The sequence below is a fragment of the Myotis daubentonii genome, chromosome 5, assembly GCF_963259705.1.
Source record: "Myotis daubentonii chromosome 5, mMyoDau2.1, whole genome shotgun sequence".
Lineage (NCBI taxonomy): Eukaryota > Metazoa > Chordata > Mammalia > Chiroptera > Vespertilionidae > Myotis > Myotis daubentonii.
This window is the reverse complement of record NC_081844.1, coordinates 76837455-76852534: the sequence shown is the minus strand read 5'-3', so window position 1 is coordinate 76852534 and position 15080 is coordinate 76837455.

The window sequence follows — 15080 nt, the reverse complement described above, 5'->3', positions numbered from 1 at the left end:
ATTCCTTATAGTTCCTCAGTTACCTTCAAGTAATTTAATTTTTGTTTCTCTGAAACAGAACTTTGTTTTGTTGTTTGTTTTTTTTGTTTGTTTTCATGGCTTCGTTCTTTTGGCAGAGTGTGGAATGTGCTCTGCAATCTAGAGGTTTGGAAAAGAAGAAAATGAAAGGATAGTTCTGATGGACATTAAATATCACGGTCAGTGCCAGAATTAGGAACAGAAAAAATAGTTCATCCTTACAGGTAAGTTCTAAAATGGATTTACTTAAAAATTAGCTTGAATAACTTTTTTTTTTTAGGTTTTATTTGTAAATCTAGTTTCTCTCATTCATAAGACAGTGTTAATATTCAGGGCTGATGTGTCTGCTAAATTTAAACTTCAAAGATTCTCTTCTACACAATTGAGGAGCATATACCAGTCTTCCAACTGCCTCCTCCATATAAAACCTCTTTTTCTTGGGTTACTCTTACAAAAGCTGCCACTTTAGAAAATAAATGACAAAGGACAGCAGTGATTTGAATCTGGAAATTTAAGGATGAGGCCACATCTGCCTTAAATAGATGCATTCAGCTTTGGTATTTAGTCCAGATGAGATACCAGGCCACCTAATGTGCTGAGTGTCTTAGTGTGCCAGGGAACAATGGGGCGTGTCAGGAGCTGGTTTTACCTTCAGCTCTGAGTTTCCTGCTTTTTATCGGTTTAAATCAACTCCTGTGTTACGTTGAATACTTTGTGTTTTACTAATCGGTTTCAAGTGCAGTAGCCGCCTGGACTTTGTTTAGAGCTCAGTGTAGACAGTCTGGGGGGAAATACAGTTGCTCTTTCATGGAGGAAGTATTCCTGGTTACATAAGTGATCAAAGAAAAGTGCTCAGATAGAAGAACTTAGTTTATGTCCAACCTTAGTCAATGATAATTTGTAACTTTGGAGTGATTGTAACTTCTAATAAGTGAAGTGGAATGTTAACATGTAAATATTCTTTTAGAGGATGTTAGTCCCGGAAACATGCCTTAAGTATAGAGATTGGCTGAATGGGTTGATACAATAGAAAAGTATGCTCTTCTGTCCAGTAACTGTTGTCTAATTAGAAGGAAAAACCAACCACAACCAGGAGATTGATATTTCATCCTTTACCAGAACTGACACATCAAATAGGTTCTCCACGTGTAACTGTCCCCAAACCACTGATTTACTGCTCAATTTTTGGAAGGGGTCTCGGTTTATTAGACCAGGACTATTTCAGTATCCATTTAAAAAATGATTTTATAGCCCTAGCCAGTTCGGCGCAGTGGATAGAGCACCGGCCTGCACACTGAAGGTCCCGGGTTCTATTCCAGCCAAGAGCACATGCCGGGTTTCGGGTTTGGTCCCCAGTAGGGGGCGTGCAGGAGGCAGCTGATCAATGATTCTCTCTGATCATTGATGTTTCTTTCTCTCCCTCTTCCCTTCCTCTCCGAAATCAATAAAGAAATATATTTTCATTTTTTTTTATATTTTATTGATTTTTTTACAGAGAGGAAGGGAGAGAGATAGAGAGTCAGAAACATCGATGAAAGAGAAACATTGATCAGCTGCCTCCTGCACATCTCCTACTGGGGATGTGCCCGCAACCCAGGTACATGCCCTTGACCGGAATCAAACCCAGGACCCTTCAGTCCGCAAGCCGACGCTCTATCCACTGAGCCAAACCGGTTTTGGCAAGAAATATATTTTCTTAAAAACAGAAAAAACGATTTTTATAGGTGGCCTAACAGTATTTCTCTGTCCTACCTTACTGTGTAATGCGGTATTCATGGGAGAATTGAGTGATTAGATATGTGCGAACAAGATCAACTGTACGTTTTGGACATCTTAAATGCTTTGTGAGTGGTTTACAGAGTTATTTATAGACCTGCCTTTGGTGCTGGTGTCTTGCCAGGTTGGAATGCTATGATGGGCAGTTCACAGGCTGTACCTGGATGCCATTTTGGCTTTCTCAGAAATAATTAGCTCACTGAATAAATATTTATTGAACACTGACTATGGGCCAGGTGCCGTGTGAGGTTAAGAACAGAGTCTAATGTTCTCGGCTCCAGGAAAGAGATAGCGCCTCCCAGAAATGGTGACTCCTTTGGTAGCCTAAGTTCTGTCTGTGAGCATCTATCATCACAGAGTATTCTGTGGAGGAATACATTTTGGGGTGAGTACTATATAAGCAGGCTGAATAAATACTAAATTATTTTACCTTTAGATTAGAATTTTTTAATTAAATGTTTTAAGATAACTGCAGATTCACATACAATTGTAAGAAATAATAGATCTCATGTAGCCTTTATCCAGTCCCCTCAATGATAACATCGTGCAAAAGCATAGCATACTCTTTACTGACATTGATACAATAGATAAGAATATTTCACATTGAAACTCAGTTGGGTCACGGGAAATGCTGATCTTAACATCGATAAAGTTTTGATATCTCCTGATGGAATTAATGGTTCAGTATTTTTCATCTTCTACCACTTCACCTCTACCCTGGAAACTTTGAGTCTTTGAAACTACAAATTTATTTATTCAATAAATGTTTATTGGGCACATACTACATGCTAGGTATTCCTCTAGAGCAGTGGTTCTCAACCTTCCTAATGCCGCAACCCTTTAATACAGTTCCTCATGTTGTGGTGATCCCCAATTTCATTGTTACAAATTGGACATAATTAAAGCATAGTGATTAACCACAAAAACAATATGTAATTATATATGTGTTTTCCGATGGTCTTAGGCGACCCCTGTGAAAGGGTCGTTCGACCCCCAAAGGGGTCGCGACCCAAGGTTGAGAACCGCTGCTCTAGAGGCTGGTGTAATAGTGACAAATAAGGGAGACAGGCAGTTGCTGTCATGGAGCTCATGTTCCAGTGCGGGGAGAAACAATGAACAAGTCAACAACATGAGCAGCCATGTCGGGGGCCTCCCGGCAGAACAAACTTGTCACCTGACATCAGGAAGTCCTGGGTATGACTGGCAAGTGGAGAAGGAATAAGTGGAATGGCAAGTGGGGCGGGAGGAGATAAAGTTGAAGAAGCAGACAGACAAGACGATACAAGGCCTTATTGGCCAGTGTGAGGAGATTGGATTTTATGCCAAGATCAATAGGAAGCCACTGAAAATGTTGAATCAGGGGCCTGAAATGATTGGATATTTTTTAAGGTCACTCTGAGTGTTCTTTGTAGAGTTGTTTGGCAGAGACTAGTCTGAAACAGGGAGACTGTTTTCGGGGGCTCTTCTCATGGTCCAGTTAAGAGATGATGCTGTCATGGACGATGACATGGAGATGGGGATGCAGAGAAGTGAACTTGGGATTTCTTTTTGTGGCTCTTCTCTGTTACTTGGCCTGTGCCTCTGAGGTTGTAGAATGGCAACCTTCTACTAAGAGAAGAAACTTAGGTTCTTATGGTGAAAGGAAAGGATAAAACATCTCATTTCCTGGTTTCATATTTCCACCTACGTGAGGTGCTTCTTAATCATCATTTTTATTTTTTTAATGTTTTTACTGATTTTTTTTTTTTTTTAGAGAGAGGAAGGGAGAGAGAAACATCGATTGGCTGCTTTCTGCACATTCCCTACTGGGGATTGAATCCACAACTGAGGCATCGAACTGGTAATCAAACTGGTGATCTCTTGGTTCATAGGTTCATACTCAATCACTGAGCCACACAAGCTGGGCCATCACATTTCTTTGTTCTGTTTGTTCTTTTCTGTTTTGTTTCTGGTCGTTGCCTTTCATGTTGGAGGCTCTTCTCAATTATCTTTCGTTGTCCATCTAAAGGTGTAAGGCCTACAGAGCTGTTGGAAGCTGTGCGTGAGAGGGTGGGATGTGTTAATTAACAGGCTCTTTGGTTTGAGGTTTCTGTCAGTATCTGTAGGTTTCTCCACGGAACTATTATCCAATCTTCTGGTGGGAGGAGGAGGGGGCAAAGACACACACTAGCTGCTGGTGGTCTTAGAGCTCAGCAGTACAGGGGCTTGCGCTTTGCCTTAATCCATCCCTTTCGACCTCAGTATTGCACCTCTTCCCCCAACCTCCACCACACCTGGAGTTCACTTGTCTGTCCAACTTCTCCACAGAAACAACCTCTAGTCTCCTGCTGGGCTGGGGGAGGGGTGGTCACCCGGCGGCTTGGGATGGGGGAGTGTGCATTGGGGTACAATGGTTTCATCTACAGACTCAGCCAGTACCCACCGCCAGTCCTAGCTGGCACCGCTGCCTCCCAGGTACATGGCATCTTCATTTCCTGAGCTTTCCCAGGAGTCTATGCTCTCATCACCTGTTCTTTGCCCCTATGGGTATATTTGAAATTCACTTGTTCTAATGTTAATGGGAGGAAGTAGAGATAAATTTGTGTTCAGTTCTCCGAGTCAAAAAGAGGTACTGCTAATAGCACCATGGAAAGTCCTTGTTCAAACCTCTGCTTAGAGAAAATTGGTAAGAAAAGCCTATAGCAAATTGTAACCCTTTTGTGATCTCAAAGAACTTTCAACATGCTCTCTGTTTGATAGCTTCCTTAACTTCTCCGTGTCATCCTTGTCCCATCAGTCTGGGGTAAGAAAGGCAGAACTATCCAAGGCAGAAGCACATCCAGGGTCTGGATTGCATACCATTTAACATAAGAAAGTACCTCATTAGATAGTCTTAACTAGCAGGACCAAACTACTTGCCAATAAGTAACCTGAAGTTTTGCCTCAATGTAGGAAAACTGAGTTCAGTTGTGACCTTTAGAAAAGGGATACACGGGCTTAACAGTTTATTAAAGTCAAAATAAAGGTTAATGTGCCCAGCTTCCATTGCATCATTTGCCAGGAAAGTGTGTGCTATGAACTTTGCAAATCATTGCATGATTCGAGAAGAAGTGACCAGGAGCACAGGTTTTCATTGTGTTCGTGCCCTTGACATGACCAGTTTGTGAAATATTTGTAAAGGGCTAGAGCAGGGTCGTGGAGGTTAAGGGATCTCGGAGAGGTGAGTTGATGCCACACAGTGATGCTTCCTGGATCTAAAGGGTTCATGGCTTCAGCTCACTTAGATCCTTTTGCAACAAAACTACATGCAAATGAGGTGGGGGGAAATCCCCAATGGAGCAGCACTTGGCTTATTACCACTCATCGAGATCATACTGGAGAGAGAAACTGTAGGCAAACCTAAGGCAGTGATGGCGAACCTATGACACCTCTGACACGCGAACTCATTTTTTTGGGTTGATTTTTCTTTGTTAAATGGCATTTAAATATATAAAATAAGTATCAAAAATATAAATCTTTGTTTTACTATGGTTGCAAATATCAAAAAATTCCTATATGTGACACGGCACCAGAGTTAGGTTAGGGTTTTTCAAAATGCTGACACGCCGAGCTGAAAAGGTTCGCCATCACTGACCTAAGGAATAGAATAACTAAAAGCATGAGCTCAGGAACCACCCTGTCTGTAACTTTGGGCAAGTGAGTTTCCTCATCTGTAAAATGGGGCTAACAATAGAACCTATTTCTTAGGGTTGTTGTGAGGATTGAGTTAATACATGTAAAGAGCTTAGAACAAAGTCTAGCAAATAGATTCAGTAAGTGCTGCTTTTATAACGATTACCTTAACGAAGATTCTCTGAAGCTGTGCTCTCCAATAAGTAGCCGCTAGTTACAAGAGGAGCATGTAGAGCATGTAAAATGTGGCTGGTCAAAATTGGGATGAGCTGTGAATGTAAAATATAACATACACCAGATCTCAAAGGCTGAGTATGAAAAAAAGAATAAAAGATCTCATTTTGTCATATTGATTACATGTTGAAGTGGTAATATTCTGGTATATTGGAGACTACATATGTAATATAGTCTCTAATTTAAAACGTCATATGTGGCTTACATTATACTCCTGCTGGGCAGCATAAATGTCTCTTCCTCATATGAGTTCACTCTAAACTTCACCCTGATATTGCCCCCCCCCAAGGCAGCGCTCGTGACGCTTCTAAAGTACACACATTATATATTTATTACTTCATCTGATACATTTCCCTCCTCCGACGCAGTAGCTTTCTCTTCTGAATAGTGATACTCCACTGTACTTCTTTCCCACTGTTGAACTGTCCAAGCACCGTGGCATCACTGATGGCTCTCGCTGGAGAGAGCAGGCACTGTTGGAGGAGTGAGGCGCAGCCTGAGATATAAGTGAAACAGCCTATGATATGCTGTCGCTGCCTTTGGAGTGTAGTTCTCGGGGGCGCTGCAGATTATCTGCTCACTCAAGTGGAAGGAACTGATAGAACATAGAACTCTGCCCACCAGGAAGACACAGCCCAATTCTGCCCCAATTCTTTATCTTTCACAAAATTACACCCATGAAGTTGAGAACTACCATGTAGATACACAGGTGGTGTCAGGATTGGCTGTGCCTTGACATGATGGGTCCTGAGAATAATTTATGTGTTCTACGTATGATTTCAAGTCAGATCGAAATTGGTTAACAGGTAGCACTATGCTATATACCTTTGAATGGACTCCATTTGCATTGCTGCTAAAGAATGTTATTTTTAAAATAATTAGTAGACATAAATTCACCCTCAATAGTAATTTTTTTAAAATTGATTTTAGAGGGAGGAAGAGGGAGAGAGAGAGAAAGAAAGAGAGAGGGAAAGGGAGAGAGAGAGAGAGGGGGCGGGTGGGGGGAAATATCAACATAAGAGAGATACATCTATTGGTTGTCTCCCAAACATGCCCCAACTGGGGATCGAACCTAAAACCTAGGTATATGCCCCGACTGGGAATTGAACCCACAACCCTCCAGTGCATGGGATGATGTTCAGACCAACTGAGCCACACAGGCCAGAGCTCAATAATTTTTCAAAAGTCGTGTGACCCATGTGCATATCAGAAAAATACGGCTCACAGGTAAAACATCATGTGGCTTGCAAGATGCTTTTAGGTCTGTGGGCACATGGTGCTCTAAGCTAATGAGTAAATGAGTGTGAGGTTACGTGAGCCGTCTCTCTGCATTTAGAAACATACACTTAGAATGTCAGGCTGATTAGAGTCCTCGGAGGCCACCTCTTGCTTTGTATGTGAAGATCTTCAAGAATGGGCCAATGTCAGCATGTGTCTCCATCATACACATACAGAGAGAGAAATGCACACCATTACATTTACCATTTAAAAATGTACAACTTAGTGATCTTTAGTATTTAGTAATTTTTGTTTGTTTTGTTTTGTTAATCTTCACCCGGGGATATTTTTTTCATTAATTCTTAGAGAGAGTGGAAGGAAGGAAGGGAGAGAGGGAGATAGAGTGTGAGAGAGAAACATTGATTATTTAGTAATTTTTAGCACAAATCACAAAGTTGTGTACCACTATGTAATTCTAGAACATTTCCATCATCCCAAAAAGAAACTTCATACCAGTTACTCACTCCCCATCCCCCCTTCTCCCAGCCCCTGGCAACTACTAACCTGCTTTCTGTCTCTATGGATTTGCTGATTCTGAACATTTCATATAAATCAAATCATATGACATGTGGTCTTTTTGTCTGGTTTCAAGATTCGTCCAGGTTGTAGTAGCATGTATCAGTATTTAACTTTTTAAGAATTTATTTTATTTTTTCCATCATTTATCCTTCCCCCCCCCCCGCACTTAATTTCTTTTTATGACTGAATAATATTCCATAGTATGGAAATGTGACATTTTGTTTATTCATCTGTTGATGGCCTTGTGGGTTGTTTCCACTTTCTGGCCATTATGAATAACGGTGCTATACGCATGCACTTACAAGTTTTGCATGAACATATGTTTTCAGTTCTCTTGGTTATTTACCTAAGAGATCTGGTAATGGGATGGCTAGGCCACATGGCAACTCAGTTTAATTGTTTGATGAACTGACAAACTGTTTCCAAAGCAGCTGCTCCATTTTACATTCCCGCCAGGGGTGCATGAAGATTGGTTCCTCTACATCCTTACAAACACTGTCTGCCTTTTTATTATAGACATGCAAGTGGGTGTAAAGTAGTATCTCATTATGGTTTTTTATTGACTTTATTGGGGTGATATTGGTTAACAAAATTATATATAGGTTTCAGATGGACAATTCTATAATATATCATCTGAATATTGTACTGTGTGCTCACCACCCCCCAATTATTGTGGTTTTTATTTTTTAAATTTAAAATTTTTATTGTTGAGAGTATTACAGATGTCCCCCACTTCCCTCTCTTCCCCCCTTAACCCGGCTTCCACCCCACCCCAGGCCTTCTCCATACTATTGTCTGTGTCCATGGGCTATGCATATACTAGTATTCATATACGTTCTTTGGTTAATTTCTTCCCACACAACCCCCCCCCTTAATGGTTTTGATTTGCATTTGATATTGAATATCTTCTCATGTGCTTATTGGCCATTTGTACATCTTCATAGGAGAAATGTCTATTCTAGTTCCCTTGACCATTAAAAATAGATTATTTGCCTTTTTATTGTAAGCTATTTAGCATATTAAGTTGAATCTAATTTAAATAAAGCACTCACTGCTCTAGAAAGATAAGAAGGTTGCAGTTTGACTCGGTTGTGTTTTTTTAAAGATTTTTTCTTGATTTTTAGAGAAAGGAAGGGAGAGGGAGAGAGGGAGAGAAACACTGATGTAAGAGCAGAACATCAACCAGCTGCCTCCTACATACCCACTACCGGGGACTGAGCCACAAACCAGGCATATACCCTGCCTGGGAATTGAACCAGCAACATCTTGGTGCACAGGACAACACCCAACCAACCGAGCCTCACTGGGCAATGCTGACTTTGCTTTTAGTTCTTTTCTAGTACTTACAAGCCTTTTGAAAAGAACCCGTGGTCACAGACTATGAACTAGAACCTATGGCCATCGCTAATAAAGACGATTACTCCTCAGAACCAAAGCTGAGGATTTGGAAATCCAGATGAACCCTCTTGGAAATCCTTGCTCGCATCCACGGCAGCAGTTCCCCAGATCTCTGTTTGCTGTACCCGGGGAAGTGACTGAAGCCATCTCTTCTGAAAAGAGAGTAGCCCCTTCTAGCATGGTAAGTCACACCTTTTTGTTAAAACCACCCGAAGGAGAAAGTGAAAAAAGAACTGTAGAGACCTGGAGGAGATGAGCAGTGCAGGATCTAATATTGCTCTAAACTTGTTTTCCCGGTGAAGGCTGACAGGAGTCTGACCATGGGCAGAGCCACCAGGCCCTCCAGGCGACTGCTGCCAGCAGCAGCAGGAAGGGAAGGGTGCTGCTGATTTCCCTGCAACTCTTGGCCTTTAGGATATGTGTCCTTTGTCTCTCATCTTAAGCTGTGGGGAGATTGGTACATGGACACGCAATAACTGCTTGCTGATTACATGATTCCTTTTATACAGCACTTCTGTAGGAGGGCCACTTGGTGTCTAGAATGCTGTTCGTATAGACTCCCTCTTACCCGCCCGCCCCCCCCCGCCACCCCCCCCCCCACACACACACATCACTGGCACAGGGAGACCAAGGCCATCCTTAGAATGTTGCTATCAACGGTGAACTCACAGGCTGGAGGAATGCACAGCTGTTCCCCCGAGATCAGGGCTCCCACCTGCCCTCACTCAACAGCACCCATGGGAGTCCTGAGCCTGGTGCCGCCAGGTTGGTCCTTTCCTTCAGGAGCTCACCGTGTGTCTAATGGGGCACAGAGAACAGTAAATAACCGTGTATTGTACAGTGTGTAGTATTAGGCAGAACGGGGAACAAATAAACTCTGCCCGGGGAGATCAAGAAAGGCTTCCCCGAGGAGGTGATCCTCGGCTCAGGGTTGTGTAACAGGACCACGATGGGTCCTTTGCTAAGGACATCTGCTAGTGGGAGAGGGAAGAAAAAAGGCAACTTCAGCGTATGGCCAACCTCTGCAAGGGGCAGCTAGCAATGGGTGGGAGCCTCTGCTTCTGGGTCTCCAGGCAGGCCGGCCCCCCTTGGCCTGACCCCCGCTGAGTCTCTTGGCCAATGCTGGTGTGAAAAAAACAGGTAGAACCGGCCAACCCTCTTTGGTGCAGGAATAGGAAAAAGCAACCAATCTCTAAATTGTCTAACGTTTGATTTTATGTTTAGCTAAGGAAATCTTGTTTTTGTTTTCATAGCAATGTTTCTGACTTTGAACCAGGAACTTGCCTCCTTGTGTTCCCCTGAACTGCTTTATCCTGTTTCCTGCGTCGCTGGTTTTGAGACTGTGTAAGACTTGTTCGAGGGTAGCCAGCCGCATCCAAGTCAGGGCAGCTATGGGAGAGCTCTCTTGCCCTCTGGCCTGGCGGTTGCTTCCTCTAAGGAAGAGTAGCTCTGGAACCCAAATCTGGCTAGATTTCCCTCCTGCCTCACACTGCCATCTCAATATGAATAGGTTCTATATATGAAACTTCTTAGCTTTAAATAACAGCAATCAGCTGTGCCTGAGTCACTCCAAAAGGAATGTATTGGAAGGAGGTCTGGCGGTTCACAGAACTGACTAGAAGGCAGGAGGACCAGGCTATGAAAATAGGCAGGAGGCTGGAGAGCAAGAGCAGGACACGTGTTAGGAGCACCACTGAGGTAAGGACTTGATACTTTCTCACCTGGCCCTGCCCCTGTGCCCCTCACTTGAGAGTGCCAGTCCCTGGCAGAAGCATCAAGTCTAGGCCTCACGCCTGCTCGGGGGCTGAGCTGACCTTCAACGTGGGAGGAAGGCCCTGTCTCTCCCACACAGAATGGGAGCCCCCCACCCCCCAAGGAAGTGTCCAGATGACCACTGCACCCTGTCTGTGGGAGGAGTGAGCTGAGTTTAGGAGCAGGCAATCCTTAGAGATAAAATGGGGCTGAGATTTAGTCAAGATTATATTCCCCACAGGGGATGCTGAGGTGAGGAATGATAATAACTGACCTCATTTACGATGGCCTCCCAGGAGCTGAATACGTGTGACTACCTGGCGAGCATCAGTAGTACCCTGGCGGCTTTACCCATGAGGCAGTGGAGGTCAGGAAGGGCGGGCTTTCTCCAGGGTCCCGCAGCTACCGGCATTCACACTTAGGCCTGCCAGGTGTTGGGCTCGTACTCTCTCCATACGCTGGTTTCCCTTTCCCGGGATACCGTTCCATGGTGAGAAGTGACAGGATGGCCAACGAGGCTGTGTGAATCCATCTCTGCCCCTTCCAGGCAATTGCTACTAGCTGCTCTTTGCCCCCAAATTCCATTGGTGTCACCCAGCTAATATACATAGCCTGCTTTCCTCTTGTCATGTGCTTTGCTAGGGAAGTCAAAAGTAATTTTCTAAGGCCCTTGTTGGGTAGCTCAGTTGATTAGTGCACCATCCTGATATGCCAAGGTTGTGGGTTTGATCCCCGGTCAGGGCACATACAAGATTCAACCAATGAGTGCATTAATAAGTGGAACAACAAATTGATGTTCCTCTCTCTCTCCCTAAAAATCAATCAACAAATAATTCTTTTAGAAGTAACTTTCTATTTTGTTGTTATTTTAATTTATCTTGATGCTTCCCTGAAGTCCAAAGAACTGCCAGCTAGATTGTGTGTGTGTGCACGTGTGTGTGCATGTGTGTGCGTGTGTGTGTGTGTGGGGGGGGGTGTCACATTTAGGCAGGGTCCTAAAAACAAACAGACCATGATGGATACCAGACGTACGCACCCAGAGGTTGTAGAACAAAGTCTCCTCCATGTGAGTACCTGACCAGACAGGTCGGTTAAAATCACCAAGGTTTTCTAGGTGAACATTAAGGACATGCATTATTTGTTTCCAGAGCCAATGGCCAAAACATTCATCCCACGTGCACGTGGCATGCTGTGAGCCAGTTCGGCCCACGTCTAGTACACAGCTTCTTTGCACAGCCCTGGGCCTGGAGCTCTAGAATTGAATTGTTCTCCCACTGAAAAGGCTAAGTAGGTGACTCCTTAGCAAACAGAGACCTGGGAGGTTTCGCTCAAACGGAAGGGCACTTTTAGGAGCAGGGCATTTTGGAGACCATATGCACGGGCCTGAACAATGAAGGGGCAGTCTGTTCATTCCGGGCCTTGCCCAGCTGTTGCCCTCTCTGGACAATGGTGTGTGTGTGTGTGTGTGTGTGTGTGTGTGTGTGTGTGTGTGTGTGTGTGTTGGGGGGTGGGAGTCTAGTTCAGAATCTGAGTTAATTTATATGCTTTCAGACCAAAATAAAGCATAGAGACACTTTTCATTTGGGTACCAGGAGACCAGAATAACAAAGAAAAGCTCACCTAACTACCACTTATCTGTCCTGGGTCCACAGCAGGAGTAGGCAGGAGAGAGCCTGTATCCATCTATCTCATTTATCCTCTCGTCTAAGATGGGTGGGTCACATCTGAATGTGAGTAGACCCGGCGGAGGGAATGGGCCTGGGCCTGGGCCTTGTGGCCAGAGGCTGGAGGAGAAAAGCTGCGTTATTGACCAAAGCAAAACAGAGGCAGGGGTATCACCCAGTGTCTGTAGGGAAAAGGTGATACATGTGTACCCAATAGGAGGGTGACCGCCCAACATTCCTTTCCAGGAACTACTGATCTGAAAGGGAACTTTGTTTCAATCCCTGGGACAGCCAGTCCCTATTCAACCACCCCTACAGAGAGGGTGAGCTCCATGCTCCCTGTGCTTTCCTCTGTGGCTGCCTTTCTGTAAAGCCCTTTCTTAGGACGAATGTGGTGAATTCAGTGCATAATTAAAAAGCAAACAAACTTGCTCCAAGGGAACATTTAACAATTTAAGTAGACATTTGTGTATAAGCAATGATTCATGCTTTGTTGTATTTCTAAAAACAGAAATGATTGCATTGAGAGATTTCTGCCTCTAATGTACTTTAACCAATACATTACCATCTCTGAATTAAGACAGCTAAGTAGCTGCTATCTAAAAGAGAGATTCATCTACTTCAACTATGGATTATAGATTCACTGCTACCACAGACAAACTCAAAAGACATAAACCTGGTGTCTGGCCAGTGTTGCTCAGTGGTTGATTGTCGACCTATGAACCAGGAGGTTACAGTTTGATTCCCCATCAGGATGGCAGGAGGCAGCCGATCAATGATTCTCTCTCATCATTGATGTTTCTATCTCTCTCTCCCTCTCCCTTCCTCTCTGAAATCAATAAAAACATATGTACTTTTAAAAGGCATAAACTTGGGAAGATTATTTGCCACAAGTAGGAAAAAAATGTTAATTGCCTTAATATATAAAGAGATTTTACAAATCAATAAGAAAAAGACTGCCGAAACCGGTTTGGCTCAGTGGATAGAGCGTCAGCCTGCGGACTGAAAGGTCCTAGGTTCGATTCCGGTCAAGGGCATGTACCTGGATTGCGGGCACATCCCCAGTAGATGTGCAGGAGGCGGCTGATCGATGTTTCTCTCTCATCGATGTTTCTAACTATCTCTCTCCCTTCCTCTCTGTAAAACATCAATTAAAAAAAAAAAAAGAAAGAAAAAGACTAATAATCCAATAGAAAAATGAGCAGAGGAAATGGAGAGATCACAGAAAGTAATACAAATTGCTTTTAAATGTACAAAATGATGTGCAATTTCATTTATTTTTTAAAAAGGAAATTAAAACAGTGAGATACTATTTTAACCTTTCAGATTTCAGAGATCAAAAGTTTGATAATGGCCGAAACCGGTTTGGCTCAGTGGATAGAGCATCAGACTGAAGGGTCCCGGGTTTGATTCCGGTCAAGGGCATGTACCTTGGTTGCGGGCACATCCCCAGTGGGAGATGTGCAGGAGGCAGCTGATCGATGTTTCTCTCTCATCGATGTTTCTAACTCTCTATCTCTCTCCCTTCCTCTCTGTAAAAAATCAATAAAATATATTTTAAAAAAAGTTTGATAATGTACTGTGTTAATGAGGATGTAGGAAAATAGGCATTCTCATATACTAATGGAAATGTAAATTGGTAAACTTCTTCGTATGAAATTTGACAATATCAACCAAAATTGGAAATTTACCTACTCTGTTACTGTGTAACAAATTACCCCCAAACTAAGAGGCTTGCACATGTACAATGATTTTGCTTATGACTTTGAGGGCCAGGACTTGAGGAAAGGCTAGTTCTTCTTAGATCCATATATGGTGGCAGCTGGGGTGGCTGACACTGAAGGATTCACTTCCAATTCATCTTTTAGGAATTTATCCTACAAATGTGAGCAAAATAGTGACCAAGGATATTCATTACAGAATTAGTAATAGAAAAAGACTAGATTAACCTAAATGCCCATCAATAGGGGATTGGGTGAAACAACTCAATCTGTGTCCATGCAATGAATAACTGCACCTGTTAAAAAGAATGATACAGTTCTATGAACTGATATTGAATGAGCCCCAAGATATAATTTCAAACAAAAAAAATCAACCCTGGCTGGTGGCTCAGTTGGTTGGAGCATTGTCGGGTACCGCCAAGGGTTGCGGATTTTCTTCCCCATCAGGGCACATACCTAGATTGAGGGTTTGATTGGGGTGCATATGGGAGGCAGCTAATCAATGTTTCTCCCTCTCCCTTACTCTTTTCCTTCTCCCCCCTCCCTTCCGCTTTCTTTGAAATTAGTGAAGATGTATTCTCAGATGAGGATTTTAAAAAATAAAATAAGGCGCAGAACCTCTTGAAAAAGTACCTATGGGAAGAAATGTTTTTACAAGCCCTCTACAATAAACCACTGGAAACCGTATATGACACAGCCCAGAGCAAGAGGCCAGACTGGGAACTAGCGTCCATCCCCCGGGCCTGGGGCTAGGCCACTACTCGGACCTACGAAGGGGCGGGCAGCTCCCGGGGCAGCGCCACCGCTCAGCGCTCCCGCCCCGGTGGCCGGACGTGGCGCCTCCCCCGCGGCGGCCGGAGCCTGGAGGTGGGGTCCGGAGCCGGAGCCCGAGCCCGCGCTCTGAGGTCACCGCGCGCCGCGGGCGCCCAGCACCTCTCCGGCTGGAGCTCAGGTCCGCGGGAGTCCGGGCGGCCGATCGCGCGGCCGGGTCCGCACGCGCTTCCCGGGAGAAGGCGGGTGGGGGGCCCCCACGGCGGGAAGGGGCGGGGGCGGGGCGGGGTGTCTGCGG